Source organism: Topomyia yanbarensis, chromosome 2 (genome assembly GCF_030247195.1).
Source record: "Topomyia yanbarensis strain Yona2022 chromosome 2, ASM3024719v1, whole genome shotgun sequence".
Classification (NCBI taxonomy): Eukaryota; Metazoa; Arthropoda; class Insecta; order Diptera; family Culicidae; genus Topomyia; species Topomyia yanbarensis.
This window is the reverse complement of record NC_080671.1, coordinates 169,626,187-169,646,160: the sequence shown is the minus strand read 5'-3', so window position 1 is coordinate 169,646,160 and position 19,974 is coordinate 169,626,187.

Below are 19,974 nucleotides of genomic sequence, written 5' to 3'. Positions count from 1 at the left end.
TGAAGACATAAAATATCTATTTTGAATACTTTAAAAGTTATGGCTTGTTGTTTGTGGATTACCTTTTGTCGCCCATTTATTGTTCAATATAGTAATAATCCATTGAAATAAGCCAAACATTATTACGATAAAAAGAATTTTGTATTTCATTTTTCTATCTACAACCGCTAGAAATAATCACCGAACACTTCCAAGTTGTCTGGAAGGAACTTGATATCTTATCAGTGCAAAAATGTTCATTTGTACGAACCTTCTGACTGCAATTTTTCTAACTTATAACCAACGGATCGATCGAAACATATCGGAAAATGAAAGTGAAGTAAATAACTCCAAGCAACGGCGTAGCCAAGAGAAGGTTTTGGGGTTTAACAACTTCCCTCCCTACCACACCCAAAAAATATATTGGATTGCAATTGAAAATTTATTGATGCAGACTGATTTAATTCAATATTACAATAACAATTATCTGATCCGTATATTGATAACCTGTTGTTGTAAACATCATGAGGACTTTTGATAAATTGTCGGAATGGGGTCCTGATATGTAATTGATCTATTGGTCTTGATTTCACAGTTGCCTAATAGCATCAATATCAAATTCCTGCCTGAAAACATTCCAATAGAAAATTCCAGAGTTCTGTAATCAATCATAATCCTCAGATTTCTTTTCAAATTGAGCTCGCTTTTGTAGAGATGTACTGTAATGAGGGTCTTTATTTAATAGAAAGCGAAGTTAAAATTGATTTAATGTCTATGAAACATTTGCTAAAAATGTTTTTGCCTTTCTCATTCACTCTAAAATTCGTCAATCTAATCCCGACCGGGAGGGCCGAGTGTCATATGCTAATCGACTCAGTTCGTCGAGATAGGAAAATGTATGTATGTGTATGTATGTATGTGTGTATGTGTGTATGTGTAAAAAAATATGACCTCTGTTAATCAGAGATGGCTGGATCGATTTGCACAAAGTTAGTCTCAAATGAAAGGTACAACCTTCCCATCGGCTGCAATTGATTTTTTTATTGATTGGACTTCCGGTTCCGGAGTTAGGAGTTGAAGAGTGCAATCACACAGCAAATTCCCATATAAACTGAAATGAAAAATTTTCAAAATCAAATTTGTATTTTTGATGCCAAATGACTTTATAATGCATGAACTAGAAAAAATAATGTTTGAAAAAAATTGATTTTTTTGGACTTTTTTGCCTTTCTTATATAGAAAGGTTATGCAATCACTCTAAAAATCGTCAATCATACCGGCCCGGAGGGAGTATGCAGTGAGGGGTTGCTGTTTTAAAATCAAAACTAGTTTAAAATTTCTTAACAAGTTGAAAATTTTCGGCAGGACCCGGACCTCCCGGATCTTACTATGTGATACTGAAACATCGCTTGAAACCAGCGGCGGTCAAGCAATGTTTCAGTATCACATAGTATCTCAAGATCGTGGCTGTCGATCCATTGTACGTATGTGCAAATCGTACTGAACATGTAATATTCATTTCCACCATCGTATTGAACATAACCAGCCATGGAATCGTAGTCTGGACAAATGAGAAAAGCCCAATTGCACCACTAGGTGGATCAAAATAGGTTTTTATTTTGGGAATGCGTCGAGTTGAGACGAAAACGTAATATGATTAATAACGAGGATAACACTTTCCGAATGTAGAGAGAAATTTATGAAAAATGACGATTTCCATTCGACTCTAGCAGGTCCTGGTCGATTTTGATAAGAATTTGATTTTTGTTGTATGACCCATTATATGTATAGGTCAAATGTTCCAAAACAATAATTTAAGGTCAAGATAGCATCATTTTGAAACCGCCAATTTCGGAGGTTTAGTATCTTCGATGAGTTTTACAAACGAACAGCGCATCATTTGATAAAGTAATTTTGACGGTATATCGTCCAAGAAGTATTTATGGTGAATTTTCTCAGGTTAATATTCATGACTACAATAAAGTCTCAACAAATTTGCTAAAGACACGAACTCTGTTACTATTGTCTGAAAAATTAATTCTGCATAATTTTAAAACTTCAAAAATTACGGTTTCGGAATTATGCCGTTTGGACAGTAAGATCGATTTTCACCAAACTCCCACAAATTGTAAAATTGGTATTGTAAAAAAACGTAAGGGCGATAGGTGGGACCGAAAAATTAACCAACGCCAAAGGGACTATATTCTATATATACTATCATTTTGTCAATTTCAATAGCAAACACAAATTTTAATTTAATAATTTCAAATACTTTATGAAGTTTTGGGTTTCGATCACTGAATCATGCAATCTAGGATGTAAAAAACACAATAGTTCTTAAATAGGAAATAAAACCAAGTCTGGAAATATTCACTGTTGATTTTCTTTGAATGGTGTCACTGCTAGTATCGCCCTTTTCAAGAAAAAGCGTTGATTTCTTAGTTCTCAGTCGCGTTGTAAATTTGAGTAAAGTATAAACTTCAAATCGATTAAAAAAAATCGATTTTTTTGGCTCAGTATAATATACATAACCCCTTTAGGAAAATTCAGTTTTCCCACCACAATGCATTTATTGAGGAATTTAGATATTTTATTAGCAGAGCATTAGCAATAATTCGTTTGTATGTCTATTTTATTGGCCATTTTTTCGCTTTCCCATTGATTTGGTTTGAGATTTCTAGCACTGATGTTGTCCTATGCTGATTTGAGCAATTCTCTGAGTCCTGCCACTATCCCATGTAGTATGTGTTATCAAAAACATCGCGAAGCATCAAGTTCTAAATGTTCTCAAACGATATAATATCCGAAGAGAGTGATAAGAGTTATAAGAAATGTCTCATCACACTGTTAGGTGGATTAAAAGCGTTTTTTTCATGACAAAAACCATTTCACGGTGTTTTAGAGACTTGTCGCAATTGATAAAAATGATTTCATCAAATATTGCATGGTTTACTTTGATGCAGGATCGATTTTTAGAAATGTGCGGCACCCCAAATTACCATATGCAATAAAATTCTAACGGAATAGAAGCATCTCGGGGATTTCGTTGTCATTTATTCAGTTTTAATGATGTTCTATCACGTATTTTTAAATAATTTAGAACGAATTTGTAAAGCATTACATAAATACTGATTTTGTGACACATACTGTGCGTTAATCCATAGTTTCCGCAACCGGTTTCCGGTTACAATCACACGATTTATTCGCTTATACTGAGCCGAAATCTGGCACCACTGACCAACAGAACAATTCATCCATAGCAACCAAGTCACAGCCGAGTGATTTTGAGTTCAGAATGCTCTAAACCTGCCTGTCACAGTCACAGTGAAACCAATGGTGACAATAACTCCAGCTACCGTCAAACCCCACTAAGTTGCCACTTACATGGATCGTAACAAAAACAAAGGTGGTTTTACTCCTACCAAGCAGCACGCGGTTGTGAACTCAGTTTCTCTGCTAATTGGATTTGGTTTAGATAGTCCCAAACTAACATCGGTCCAATGTACAGCACCTGACGATATCAAGATGCAGCCTTGATGATGGTTGGGGGGGGGGGGGGGGTAAATTGAAAAGAAATGTTTACAAAAAGTAGGAGCAATGCGTTTGTTATGGGTCAATGAGGGCGGCTGGGGACGCTAAATGACATGACGCTTCGCACAAAATGCGAAAGGAAAACGAACAATTCGCCTTGGAATGGAGGCAGAGCGGGAAGATGGTTGGAACGCAGTGCAATCCTGGCGAATACGTGGTTCGAATTTCGATTTGCATACCTTTTCCGCTTCGAAGGTTGCATTCTTCGGCGTGTTTTGCATGCTATCATGCTGAAAAATCGTTCGTTTTTGTTACCGCTCGAACGATATTTTTCATGGCATCCCGTGTCGTTTTATTACACGTTGTTACTTTGTTTCATGATCGTCAATCGGAAAAATTTAGGTGGAGTATACAGTTGGGTTGTTGGTGGGATTCATTTCAGTTTCCGTCTTGATTGTTGGGTTGTTGATGGATTTACGAACTAATTTCGTTTCGATGTTTTCGCCGTGATTTCCGTTAAAATGGTTTTGAATGAACCAAATATAGGTAGCCATTATAATTTTGAGCGAAATAAGTATGCCGGGACAGGATCCAAATGCATATAACCAATAATTATTGATAACTTCGCACCTGTGTTTATTTAATTTAATTTAATTTATTCCTTCGTCTTTGACACTTTGTGCCATACAGACTATTTCTTAAAACTAGTCTAACACTACTTAATTACAAATAATAATAAAACAGATCAATAAACAACATTCAACACTAAGCAATATCATAATAATATTTAAAACAAAATTCAGCGTTGCGGCGGCTCCCAAACATCAAATTTTTCGTAAAATTCTCGAAAACAAATTCCTATTGGCCACGTCGATGGAGATAATGCAGCGTTTTTCAATCTCGCGTCGATTCCTACCTTGAATGAAACGTATGGTATCGATGACTGATCCTTCCATTCAGGTACGAGCTTTTTCACGATTACAGTATTTGTCCCAAGTGATTCGGCGACCAAAGTAGATATATCTCTTTCATTCGCTGTATTTTTGACACGAGTGAAGAATAACCAGCATAGATTGCTCGATTCCGAAGCATTAGTCATTTCACGAACAGCCTTACACCCTTGTTGCAAACGAGTAGACGACATATGCGGTATTGATTGAACCAGTGGTGAAGTTTCTTCGGCGAATGAGAATCTATCAACGCGTGAACGTGTAATTTCGACAATCGATTCTTGAATAGCAGCAATGGCTTGTTTCATATTAGACACATCTTCAATAAAATCAGCACTGGGTTTTTCTGTTTGGGTATCCACATTAACAGACAGTAGCCGCACGAGCGGGGGTAAGTGAAGCGGCATCGGCGATCGTTTCACGTTTATCCCGGAAAGTTTGAATTTTGCGAACATCGACCAGGATCGTTGTACAAGGGCTACATGTCCACCAGATATTCCTGTGCTTATTGCAGCTTCTAACCTCTGATATTGTCAGTGTAGCACATCTGGCATGATATTGATCCGAGCAGAATCCATCGCAGGCGATCATTTCATCACTGGGCGCAATAGGCAGAGCACATTTACAGCAAAACATCTTCAGCTAGCACGACGGTATCTTTTCCAATACTAGGCGGGTGGCGAGCTACGCTCTGTAGCGTCTAATTGAATCACCGTATCAATGTAGTAGTGTCGAATGGTAGCAAATTAATCGTTCGTTTTCCAAGGCAGAAATTTTTCTCATCAATTACTACCGTTGATGCAAATATTTGATCCGGAAAGAGTGCACTTAAACTGGCGTTAAGAAAAGGTGACACTAAGCACAATGTAGGAACCGTTCACGCAATAATTTTTAACGATAATCGATAGCAGCTCAGATCACAAACAAGCAGGTCAGAGACACAACAACAGAGCATTTATATTTATTTTTTCACGGCTTCTCTATAACAGCATTCTTTGGTGAGCCTCTAGGCAAGAATGTATAGAATATACATTATTCTAAAAATATAAATTCATAAGGAATAAAATACGATTTACGCTACTGTTCAGAGGTGAAATAGTCATTCTTCCGATTTGCGCCTAAAAGTTTAAACTTATGCTTACCGTTCAAGTCAATCACTACACTGACGCACCCCATGACGAGGTTCTGGAATCAGCCATCAGAATATATTGTTATTGTGATTCGGAGATTTTTGCCTTGCCATGTAGTCTCAAGATTTTTTTATGTAAAGGGAAAGGGAGGTGAACAATAAACAGGAAAATTACGAACAGCCAGAATTCTTCACTTTCGAAGGAATAATGAACCCTACTAACACAGCCTATAGCTCTCTACCACTTTGGGTTAGGAACAATAACGAATCCTTGAGTTGTAGCTCCCTGTACATAGAATCGTCTGTATACGGTAAACCAAAAATGTTGCTAGTAGTTGTCGTAACCCTTTTCAAGATTCAATGGGAACCGAGACTGTCCCTGTTACTCGAAAGTAGCACAGCTCTCGATCCATTCTAGCTTTAATCAAACATATCAGTTTAACCTCGAACTGGCGAGAGCCCTATAAAGTAGTAGCGCGAGCCTTATTCTGCAATGGTGAAATATGTCTACTGTATGAATCATGCATCTGATAAGAGTGGCGAAAAAATTAGCAAATCATGCACATAAACTATTTAGGCTGATCCTGCTGCGGAGACAACGAGACTGGATACAAATGGAATAATTTATTCTGTGGTAGAATGTAAATTATGAAATTCCTACAATGGATTGAAGTTCAATAACTTCAATTCGATCTACCAGCTTTTAGTAATATTGTTTTATATAAACTTCTCTGGCCACACTGTATTGATTTTAGAGTGTGGCTATGAGGCCATGAAGTATCCAAACGAACATGAAATTTGATGAATTCACAATAGAAATGCGTCAGATTTCTGCTCGTTTGGATACGTCACACTCGTCTTGACCGGATCATCTGAACTAGAGCACTCTGTATCGAAATGAACATGAAACCTGACGTATTTCAATTGTGTATATGTCAAATTTCATGCTCGTTTGGATACGTTGTTTGCTTTCTTCTTCCTTATGGCCACACTCTAACTAGAGTGTTCTAATCTGAACGGGTTGAGCAGGGCGCGCACAAACACAACAACATCGAGATGATAAATCGAGTATACCTAATTAGGTATGGTTGAGGTGGCGTAGTCAACACTCCCCCCACTAGAATGCGCGGTTAGCCGTCAGCGTATTTTCTACAACGCCTACGTCGAGTACAGCTAAAAATGAATACGAGGAATACGGTAGCGTTGTAAAACTTCGTTGATGATTGTGGAATAATGTTTGTTGCGATGATTACGAGGAAGAATAACGGTTTCAATAGGATCGCGTACGGCAAACGTACAGGCTTTTGTTCGACCGCGGACACGAGCAGCTCTATTCTCCTTTAGGAAGGCGCAACAGAACAGTGGGTTGTTCTTAATCATCCTAATCCATTCATCTCTCGCAGGGTGAATTACAGCTAGCACGGCGATCCCATCGATATAGACTTCCGACTGTGCATGGCAGAATAAGTAGTACTCCGTTTTAGTTAGCTCTTGTTGTACCAGTGCTCCAAAGACACATTGTTCTTACCATGAAAGTTGTCGACATACCGGAAAACGAAATCCGTGTTACATCGAAGGGTAGTCACCATAGTTAGTGATCACGTTCAAATTATATCTTCATATAAACTTGCAGTTAAAAAAGAACCCGTTAATTTGACTAAATCAATAATCAATCATGAAAAACTCAATAACGACTTCCAAAATTTCATAGAAAACATCGAGTTGATTGATGATGTAGATGTATGTCTTACAAATATCATCACAACCTACAATTCTTTACTTGCGGAAAACACTAGAACGGTCTCCAAAACTTTTAAATGTAAAGGCGTTTTTGCCCCTGGATTAATTTCGATTTGTGGACACTGATTAAAATCAAAAGTAATTATCTGAAACGAGTAAAATATAACCCCAATGATGAAAACCTCAAAGCTCTTCTGCAACACATAACTAAAAAAGTTAATGTAATGAAAAAGCGGTGCAAAAAGGCCTACTTTGAAAACCTTCTATCCAACACAACTCATTCAAAACTTTGGAAAAATATTAATACCATTTTTGGTCGTTCAAAGTCGGATGTTCCCATCAGCCTAATTTCCAATGATATCAGAGTCACTGAGACTAAAGAAGTATGTAATGTTTTCAACGAATATTTCTCTAGTATTGGCAAAAATTTGTCTGACAATATTCCCACGAGTCCCAACTCAAATCCTATTACAAATATACAACACGTCCAAGAAACAATCTTCTTGCGTCCTGCAACCATAAACGAAGTGATCCTTTTGATTAAAGACCACGAAAAAAATAACAGTTGTGGTCCTGATAAAATCCCCGCTAGTGTTCTTAAGAGTAACTGTACCACTTTTGCAAATATCCTAACCAAAGCTTTTAATTTAATAATTCAAACCGGCAGGTACCCAGACTGTTTAAAAATAGCCCGAGTAATTCCAATTTTCAAAGCTGGTGATCCAAACCAACCTTCCAACTATAGACCAATTTCAACATTGTGCGTTTTCAATAAAATTCTTGAGAAATTGCTCATCACTCGACTACTCGAGTTTTTGAACAAACACAACATAATTTACAACTACCAGTATGGGTTCAGACAGGGCTGCAGCACTTTAATTGCAATGACCGAACTAATTGACTCCATCATTAGTCAAATTGATAGCAAAAGAATTGTTGGTGCCCTTTTTCTGGACCTAAAAAAAGCATTCGATACTCTGGATCACTCAATCCTGCTTAAGAAGTTATAATACTATGGTATCAGGGGATTAGCAAATCATATTATTCGTAGCTATCTGTCACATAGGAACCAATTCGTATCTATTGGAGACTCGTGTAGCTCTTATAGACCAATAGAAATAGGAGTGCCCCAAGGCAGTAATATGGGGCCACTGTTATTTTTATTGTATATCAATGACCTAGGTAGACTCGGGTTAAAAGGGACTCCTCGTCTTTTCGCGGATGACATCGCGTTGTTCTACCCGAACAACAACTGCCTGGATATTGTACGCGACATTGAATCGGATTTAAAAACACTAACGACGTATTTCAACGAAAACCTTCTTTCCTTGAACCTATCAAAAACTAAATATATGCTGTTTCGTTCATCTAGAAGAGCTATAGGCGTGCATCCAGACCCAAGAATGGGACAGTCTGTAATTCAGGAAACTAACTGCTTCAAATATTTAGGACTTCACTTAGACCCCACACTCTCCTGGATTGAGCATATAACATCTATAGAGAGAAAAGTTGCATCGTTATGTGGGGCTATGCGTAAAGTATACTCTTTTGTTCCCCAGCATGTACTTCTAAAATTTTATTATGCGCACATCCACTCATTGTTGAACTACCTTGTATCTGTGTGGAGCCGTGCCAGTATTTCGAATCTGAAAAAGCTACAAACGCTTCAAAACAGATGTCTTAAAATTATTTATAATAAACCATTTATGTACCCTACTATTTTGTTATACAATAATAATGCCCATAACATTTTACCTTTGCTTGGGTTGACTAACTACCAAACAATAATGTACATCCACAATGCTTTGCATAATACTATTGCTCATAATAATCTAGAATTTACGACAGGAATTCGAGCTCACAGCACCAGACAAGCCAATCATTTATTATACTCCAGCGTATCCACGAACCTTGGTCAAAGACGCATTACTTTCATCGGACCTAAGTTATTCAACCAGCTTCCTACTGATTTAAAGCAAATAACATGTCGCACTCGTTTCCAAGCAAAATTGAAACTAATTTTCAAAAATAAAATAGGAGAATTTTTAATATAAACTTCGTTCACCACCAATCGAGCTTATTCCTTTAGCTATAATTGGTTAACTTTTTTTAAATAAAAACTATTGATAAATGCATTTTTTATAGCAATAAGTAATAAATAAATTTAAATTATTATGAGCTTCCTGCAAAGCTACGATGGGACCCTTAAAAGGATTCTTTTCCGCTGGGTACACGCCGTAGCTTCTTGTCAAATTTTGTGTTTTGTCGGTCTCGTATTGTTTTTTTTTGTTCTCAGCATTTCCGCGATTCGTAACTTTGTTTTGTTGTGCTGACCTTTTTTTTGTACGCTGAGAACTGATGTGTCCACTACCAGGGGGCTCCGTTTGTGAGCTTTTTGGTGTGGGGGTAAGAGGCGGGCTATTAAAAAAAAAAAAAAGAAATAGTCCCTCTAGAGTATTCTTGCGGCCTTATAACAAGATCCATAATTCCGATTTGAATAAGTTTCCAGAAGCTAGGAAACACAGACCAGACATGTTCGTTTTGTCCAAAAACTTGTGGTCTCCGGAACCAGCGACTGTCCGGCGATAGATTGGGAAATCGAAGATAGACGACCGCCACGAAACCGTTCTAACTCGCATCCACAAATCTATGCAATTCCACCTCTGCCTTAACGGTCGTTGACGTTCGGTAACATCTCAATACTTCCACCCACAGATCATACCTTCGGAAAAAAACGGTCAGCCACGTCAACCAATTCTCGAGCTGCATGTCTTTTAGAGGAGCATTCCTGCCAGACGATGTTCTCCATATTTCTTGCCGAAAAACGTTCAATAACATCAAAATGTCCGCAATCAAACCCAATGGATCGTGCACTATCATCAATGTGCGGAGAACCTCGCGTTTGGTCGGCCGCTGACCGCCGGAGAGCAGATTTTCATCGTAACGGGAGTATATTTTGAATGTGAAATGGTTTGTCGTCGTATTCCATCACATTTCGAGCACCTTTTCTGTAGTAGCTGCGTCACTGATGCTTAGGTTCTTCTCTATCTGCGTTATCTCTATCAGTTTTGCCATGACTGTAGCGCAGTTTGATATCCAGTTCCGAATTTCAAAATCAGCTTGATCGTGATTCTTTTTGACTTGCTGTGCGACATTTACTGCGTTTTCCTCCGTCTCAGTGCTCACGAGCATATCATCAACGTAGTGTTGCTTGATGATTGCGTCGATCGCCTCTTGATGGTTCTGCCCGAACCGTCTTGCGTTCATGCTATGTTCTTGACATGTAGTGCGGTGCTCTGTAAATAGCATGCGCCGAAGGTCATCACCTGAACTACGTAGATGCTGGGTTCCGACTCGTTTGTACCTTTCCAAAAGAAGCGCTGGCAATGTTGGTCTTCGTCTGTCATCCGCACTTGGTGAAACATCTCCCTGATTAGGGGTGAGCGTAGCGGTAGCGTAGTTGGTAAATCGATTGCCTTGTACGCAGCGCACCTGGGTTCGAGTCCCGACCCCGCACATAGGGTTAGAAATTTTTCATAAGAGATTTTTCTAACCCGAAGAGGCGAATGACCTTAAGGTTAAAACCTCTAAAATCGAAATAAAAAAAATCTCCCTGATGTCCTCTTATACTGCCACTCGGAACTCACGAAAACGGATCAGCACCAACAACAGCGATTTTAGCTGATCTGGACCTTTTAGGGGGACTGAGAAGGGTTAAGTCGGTGGGAAACTTCAAGCTTGCTCATATGACCCCATTTCACACTCTTTTTAACTTTATTCTTTCTCTTCCTTGCTCTACCTTTATTACAATGGCTCCTAATGATAAATATATTCCATATCTGGCGATCGCTTACTAATTGAGAGTACACCCAAAACGAATCGTTGAGAGCGGAATTTGATTCTGTTTTTTTCGCTCTCGAACTGTGAGCGAAAAGCTCCCAAATGATGCATTAGTGTTCAACCAACCTCATACTTGTGGAATACAATATCGTACCCCATAGCTACACACTGTTGGCTCATGTAGTGCAGGGATAACTTGAATAACACATACCATCGTCTCCATACTGTCCCATTTGTGATCACTGCTGCAATGATGCGAAGTTTATATAGCCTATTCGAACGACTGCTCATTATGTGTCGTTATGGCATAAGGTGTAAAGCAGGCGTTTTAGCGAGTGGATGTTTGTCGTTTCCAGTCTTGATGCTACCCGTTAATCTTTTTTTCTAGTAAGGCTTAGTTCCCAACACATACATACAAACAAAATATTAATAACAGCGGGGAAATGGTACAAACCAAAATGCGTCAATGACGATGCTGAAATACCGACGCGGCGGCGGGATGCAAACGATATTATCTCACTCATCATAAGTGTGAAGCTTTATATACGCCATTATACTACTTCACTAGTGTGTCGTCATCGTACGGGCAATAAAGAGGTGTTTTTACCGATTAGAAGTTTGTCGGTTCTAATCTTGAATCTGATATAAGATTTTTTTTTACTAGAAGTTTCAGGTCACGAGCTATTTATAGCAGCGAAGAAAAGAATGAAACAAAACAAAATGCAATGCAGCAGCAATGGTGATGAGATTGCTTGTGGTGGTTGGGTGGTGGGAATGTAAGGTGTAGAAGGAAGATACGAAACTATATACTAACAAAGTTTCCTTGTGTGTGAGTGTGTGTCTCGTTTTTTTTGCGTGAGCGTTGCGCTCATCCCGAATTGTGCGCGAACAGCTCAATGTTCAAAAAGGATTGCTTTTGGGAATGAGATTGTGAGCCCAAAAACAGAAAATCTGAGCTCACCGTTTTGGGTGTAGTAACTACATATGTTCACAATTCCCTAATCTCCCTCACATCACCTCCTAAAAGAATAATTGTTTCTATATTGGCTATATATATTGTTTGTGCATTTGCAATTATTTTATTGAAACATTTATTAGAATCAAACTTTGAACAAAGTTTTGTCAAAAGTTTATCTTAAGTATTGTTTTTTTGTATTTCGAATTCATCTCGTCAGTAACTAGCACCACCTGGGTTTATATAATTAGCACTAGTTAGATACAAAAATATTCCAAACAGTTCACAAGACATATGTGAACGTCGAAAGCAACTGACTCGTCCCGAGTGATGTTATGATTGAAAAAGTTTATCGCAAATGTCCAATGAAATTTAAATTTTTGAGTATCTGATTAGACGAACGTTTCACCACATATCGGGCGATCGATAAAGAGTAAATATGTAAACGGTATACTTTTAGTAGCACCAAAATGAAACCGCCACCCCAGCTAGACAATCTTTGTTTTTCAACATCTTGCGCTCTAAAAGTCAGCGACCTTTTTTTCTCGCTATCCAATACACCAGATATACGAAAACGTTCCACTATCCCCCAAAGAACAATTCAACATATGAAAAATGGATTGGCAAACGTTTGCTCTGCAGAAATATTGCAGACCCGACTACTCCACCACTCCTACTCAGTGCACCTTCGAGGACTTGAGAAAACATCGAAACACAAACAAACCCCGACAGCTCCGGACAAGAGAAAGTAGAAACATAATCCATTTATGACACAAATTTGAATGTGTATGACATAAAGTAAGATATCAAATTGGTATCAGAATAGAGAGGAAACGAGGGGAAGAGGTTTGCATGAGTAGCTTGGTGTGCAGTCTGGATGCGTGTTGAAACCGGGAGAGAGTGTTGAGCGAAACGTGAAATTCAGCAACAATCTGAAAGGATTCGGGTTTGCTTTTCAATTTTTTCTATGTATATTTAGTGCATACCCAACGGCAAATTGTACAGCTCTTTTTACATGGCACGGGTGCAGAATCAAATATCTTATCAAAATATGGAGTAGGTAGTTGTGTTGTGATTTGAACTGTTCACCCTGAATTGTTACCCCAAACATAGCTGTATCAATTTACTCCATCGTGATTTGGGTAGTATTTTCCCTGAGATAAAATCCTTTGCAATGAAATCAATATGAAACTTTTAGGATGTAGGTCGTTAGTGATATCACTGATTCATTTCTTCTATTCTAACAAGTAATTGAAAACACTTTAATTACTAAGATTTTTTTATGTCGAACTCTGGGCCTTTCGCCTCTTCTTTAGATTCCAGGAAAGCTGAGTACAAGGCAAGTGAGTTACCAACTACGCTTTGCAGATTACCTCCAAGATCCTCGAAGCAGATCCATATACACAAAGGTTTTTTGCACGATTTTATTTACACGACTTTTTACCCGGTTATCGCAATTAGTATGGTGCAACGGTTTTCCCAATTACTATTGTTTCTTCACAATTTCTTTTGAAGTCGAATTTGAACAAGTTTTTTTGTGCAGATTTCGCAATTTACATGGTTTTTGCATTTATTCATTAATTTTGAATGCAAAGAATTTAGAAGATTTTTGGAAAAAATAAATGAGATGGATCTTGAAGATTCCTCTTGGCCCGTACTTCAACTGTATGGGTACAATATTTCGGAACAGGATTAACGAGTAAATGCCAAATGTGGATGTCCGACGCCATGTTGAAAACCAAGATGGCGTCTTCTGGTTTAGCGGAATTCTATAAAACTCAAACAATTTGGGGTATTTTTGGAACGGACTTGGCGAATAGACGCTAAATACCGCTACTCCTGGAATGCTAAAATTGAAAACAACACATTCCAGACTATCGAGCTTGGTATATGGACTGACGTTCCATCAGATCCTGTTCAGCTTGATACGGAACTGACAGCCTTCACGCGAATCATTTCCTATCCGGTCAGGTGCACGATCGTCCCGTTGTACCTCCCAGTCGAAGTATGGGATGTTGGTATGACACTAAAAATCATGCTAGAGAAACTCGAAACACCCACCACACCTTTTGGGTATCCAACAGACATGATCAACGGAGTAACCAGATAGCCGAAGCTATCGATGACTGCAATGCTATCATACTGAACAATGGAAATCCCACCTACACTCAAGGCCAGTAAATGTCGACTCTGGATTTATACATTTGCTCCGCCGCTTTCGCTAGGACATGCAGGAGAACCGTCCTCCCGACCCCGGTAACAGCGACCATTTTCCGATTTATCTGTCGAATTACCGTTCTCCACCAACTAATGAACGTCGTCGCCGCTGAATATACAACTAATACAGTGATCAAATTCAGAGGCCAAAGTGGCTATCAGAGATCCCCGCACGGCCTTAAAATCTCTGACAAGGACACCCTCATAGAAAACAGAAAGCGATATACTTCAGTATCGCTAGAAACGCAGCTAGAAAGTCCATCAAAGAAGCAAAAGAGAAAGGCTGGAACACCTTTCTCGACGGCATCTCACCCGCCGTCATGAATACCGGCATGAATGCCCTCAGTGGCAAGAGAAGTCAAGATGGCTTCTCACTCGTTGTTAACTGGAACACCATGACTGACCCGCAGGAAACTGCTGATTATTTATTTATTTATTTCTTATCTTCGGTATACACCATACAGACACATTTTAAAACAATATATTTCTTATTAATAATTTAGGAACTGAAGAAGCTTCGTTAAATCTGCGGCAACATTTATCCAGCCGATTATTTTGTCCATATTAAGTACGTTATCTAGGGATCCACAACAGAGTGGGGTTACGAAGAACACGTGGAGGCGCATACAAATTAACGTCCGAGAAACGATCGGGACTCGAAAACAAAAACTCTTTGCAGGAAGATACGGCGAGTCGCCAGAGTCTGCAGATAGAGTAGCATACGCAACTGGATCATTCCACGGAAGTTTCCTGAGGGCGAATCGCACAAAACATCTTTGTATACTTTCTAGTCGATTACTTTCAACAGCATGGTATGGTGCCCACATTTGCACAGCATACTCCAGAACACTTCTGATCAGGGCACAGTAAACTGCGTTTAGTGCGTAGAAATCATCGTAGTTCGTCGTGTTCCGCTTTAAGAAGCCCAGAATTCCGAAAGCCTTAGCAGTTGTCGCGGTGATATGGTCGGAAAAGTTCAACTTCCTATCGAAGAGCACTCCCAAGTCACGGATCGAGTCAACGCTTTCAATTGTTCTTCCTTTTAGGCTGTATTCATAACGTTCTGGAGTAAGCAAGCGTCCGAAACTAATTACTTTGCATTTATTAACTTTGACATCCTTTCCGTTGAGCGTGCACAAATTCTTGAAAAGTACAGATATCTTATTGAAGCACTACTGCGTCAAGTGCCGAAGCGATAGCTCGGAAGATTTTGAATAGCGAATAGCAATTTCCCGGACTTGATCCTACTACACATATCGTTAATAAATAAAATAAAAATAAGCGAGCCCAGATGACTTCCTTGGGGGGGGGTCTTCTGAATGTGGGTGTGGGTATTCTGAATGTGCTTGAACGCGTGTTTTTTATACTCACGAATGCCGAGGGATCGGAAAGATACGACTGCAACCAGTAAGTCAGCCATATGAGATACTGGTAGACACTTCCGCACTATGTCCGCCGACGCTGCTCTCCCCCCGACTTTTCTGCCACGCCTCTAGAAACGAGGTAGAACCCAGGTATCATATCCACCAGACACTGGGCAAAACTTCAACAAGATTGTGAAAGCAGCAAACGGTTAATGTAGATCATTAGTTACCGGCAACCGACTTCGAACAGGAAGACTGCCCTCAGCTCCGAAGGGGATTTTATTCATAGCACGATCTGCTATGGAATCGAGATTACAAGACACAACTGGGACGGTTTCATTACTGTGTTGGTTCCTCTGCACAACAGCACGAAACGACTGAGTTCCAATCTACTCTCAAGCACCCTAGAGGAAGACGCTTGTGTCAAGGCAGGTCTGGTTCCCTTCCAATGGGCTGCCGGCAACATGATGCTCTGATGCTCCCTAAGATATCTGGAGAGGCCAGCGGGTAACGACTGCGCATTACTATGGTCCCCCCAAAACATATTTCAAGAGTATACCGGTACGGAACTTCCTCAACTGGCACGTGTTCATAGAAACTGGGATCGCCACTGGTACGAAAGTTGGCCGCATACGAACACCAGCTTATCTAGGTCACTTAGCCCACACAGCTAAGTTCTACCAGGTAATGAAAGATTGGTTCACAAACAACGCCCGGATCTTCACAGATGTGTCAAAGCTAGTCGACCGAGTTGGGATGGGATAGATACAGGCCTCGTCATCCGCCACCTTCCAATCTGTTCCGTTTTCTCAGCAGAAGTCGGAGCGATTAGCCTTGCGCTGGCCAACAAAACAGATGGCAACCCGCCCGTTATACTATCCGACTCTCTGTCGGTAATCACCGCCCTGGAAACTGGTACATCCCGCCACTAGTACATAAGGCTATTGAGAACTACTGTGATTCGATGACTACAATTTGTTGGGTTCCTGGTCATTGTGGGATCAGCAGAAATGAAAAAACCATCGCACTGGCAGTGCGCGAGAAACTTACGGTCAAACTGCTTACCAAATTGGTATCCTCTTCAGATATAGTTTCGGAATTTCGGAGTAAAACAAGAGAATATTTCACCACCTACTGGAACACCTCTTGATGAGCTGTCCAGAATTCGCCAACCTCCGTATCATCCACCGGCTCCCACTCTCCATCAGGGACATCCTGGCAAACGATCTAGTGAGCGAAGAAACTCTAATCTTCTTTCTAAGAGATGTGAGACTCCTCGAACGTATCTAGAACACGAACATCGAAAAGGCCAAACTCGGCCCGGGTGTAGAGGAGGTTAGCCGCGGCTCACAAACACCAAACAACAACGACCACTAGAAGCCAGCAATCTTGATAACTATACTGCACCCAAACCGTGGACCATTCCTCTCACTCTTAGCGTGTGTAGGGGAGGTTTCCCGCGGCCCATCAACACTACTATACCGAGGGCACCGTGTCCGAAGGGTAGTGCGTCACAATGTCCGGGACATTATGACGCACAACGGTGCGTAATAACATCCGAAAAAAATGATACGTCAAAAGATCCGAAATCATTATTGTGTCACAATGTCCGAAAGAGGTTCTGCGTCATAATTTCCGGGATCTTATGACGCACACTGATATTGGGATATAATGACACAGAGGCATTGCGTCATAAAGTCCCAGGTCATAACGTCCCAAAAGTGGGTACATCATAACGTCTGGGACAAGGAGTGCGTCATATAATCCGAAAATGATGGGGGCCATTAAGTCCGGGATATTGTGACGCACATCCGTGTTCGTATGTTATGACAAAACCGTTATGCGTCGTAATGGTCCGAACGTTATGACGCACTGTCGCATTCGGATTTTATGTTGCAATAAACATCAACATCTTGTACACCGTGACGCACTCATAGCGTCGGATATTAAAACGCATAGGCACTGCGTCATAATGTTCCAGGTCATAACGTCCCAAAACAGTGAGCGTCGTAATGTCCGGGATATTAAGACGTACAAGAGTGTGTCATAAGCTCCGAAAGCAAGAATGCGTCATAACATCCGAAGTCATTCTTGTGTCCCAACGCCCGAAAGTAGACTTGCGTCATAATGTCCGGCATCTTATTACGCACACTGATATTGGGATGTTGCGATACAGAGGTATTGCGTCATAAAGTCCGGGATAATATGACGCACTCATTGTTTCGGATATCATGACGCACAGATATTGCGTCATAACGTCTCAGGTCATACAGCATTCGGGCTTTATGATACAGTTCTTATGCGTTATAATATCCGAAGCTATAAGTGCGTCACAGTGTTCATAAAATCGACTACGACATAAAATCCGAAAACGAACGTGCGTCATAACGTCCGGGACATTGCGATGCACAAAATCCAAATGAGATGCGAAAAAAATGTACGTCGCAAAGTTCGGGACCTTATAACGCACATCCGCTTTCGGATATTATGACGCAGCGTGATGCGTCATATTGTCCCAGCAATTATAACGCGCCCTTCTTTTGGATCTTATGACTTGAGACGCTATGACACAGTACCTGTCAAAAAATCCGAAACAATGAGTGCCATATCATCCCGCACTTTATGAGGCAATTCTTTTGCGTCATAACATCCTAGTATCAATGTGAGTCATAAGATTCTAGACGTTATGACGCAGGACTACTTTCGGGCGTTATGACACTAGGATAATTGAGGACTTTAAGACATATATTTATTTTCGCACCTAATGTCCCGGATTTTATGACGCACATTATTTTGGGACGATATGACCTTGGATATTATGACGCAGTTCTTATGCGTCACAATATCCGAAACTATAGGTGCGTCACAGTGTCCGGAATATCGACTGCGACATAAGTTCCGAAATCGAAAGTGCGTCATTAAGTCCGAAACACTATGACACACATACGTCTCGGATGTTATAACGCAGCCTGGTGCACCATAATGACCCGGACGTATTGGCGCAAAATCTTTCGGACATTATGACACGGTGCCTATTCCGAGCATCGACCTCGCGAGCTGCAGCCAATGCGAAAAAATTACGAAACACTGCAGGTTCACCGGTCTCACGGCTCACATCTGCAGCGAACAAGATACGATACAGACAATAACTACACACTTGTTAAGGCAATGTAACATAGCTTTTCTTTTCTAATGGGTGAATTACCTCATGGTTAAAACCCAAATAAAAAATAGCTAACTAATTTACTGATTACTTGGCCTACAATGAATAAAGTGATACTTATCTTTACTTCGTTCCGTAGTACAATAACAAAACTGGCGTGAAAATAGTGATATACAACAACGAAAAGACGACTAAAACGTTTCCCTTCTAGTCATTAGACGCTATTTCAACATATTCAAACAGGATGTTGCTTTTAAACTACATTACAAAAAATGTCTCGTTGTAACGTATTAAGGCTGAGGCAATTTTTGCACAATTTTGTTAAATGAATTTGTTCCTTTTTAGGGATAAAGGAGCTACATACTTAAGTACCTGCACATTTGGAACAACTGAAAATTTTATTTCTCGTAATCATCCTAGCAAACACTCTACATGTTCTACAACGTAAATGTAAATTCTTATGAAATGTGACGCTCCTTTTATCTGCATCTACTTGCGAGAGGTGAGTATGTCTAAAACTGTAGCCAATGCAGTCGGCTTTTTACCAGTCCCATTTCTTTAAGGTTGCACAGAGAAAGCGCAAAATTCGCAAACGAAAAAAGCAGTTTTTTTCCACACCGTATGTCAGATCTTCATAAAAATCAATCAGCAGTACTGTAACAACATTCTACATACGCTGATTGATTTTTATGAAGGTGTGGAAAAAAACTGCTTTTTTCGTTTGCGAATTTTGCGCTTTCTCTGTGCAACCTTAAGTTCAGCGTAACATTAAATTGAAAAAGCCGCTGAGTGCCAACCTTCGAACGCATAGGCACTGCGTCATAATGTTCCAGGTCATAACGTCCCAAAACAGTGAGCGTCGTAATGTCCGGGATATTAAGACGTACAAGAGTGTGTCATAAGCTCCGAAAGCAAGAATGCGTCATAACATCCGAAGTCATTCTTGTGTCCCAACGCCCGAAAGTAGACTTGCGTCATAATGTCCGGCATCTTATTACGCACACTGATATTGGGATGTTGCGATACAGAGGTATTGCGTCATAAAGTCCGGGATAATATGACGCACTCATTGTTTCGGATATCATGACGCACAGATATTGCGTCAT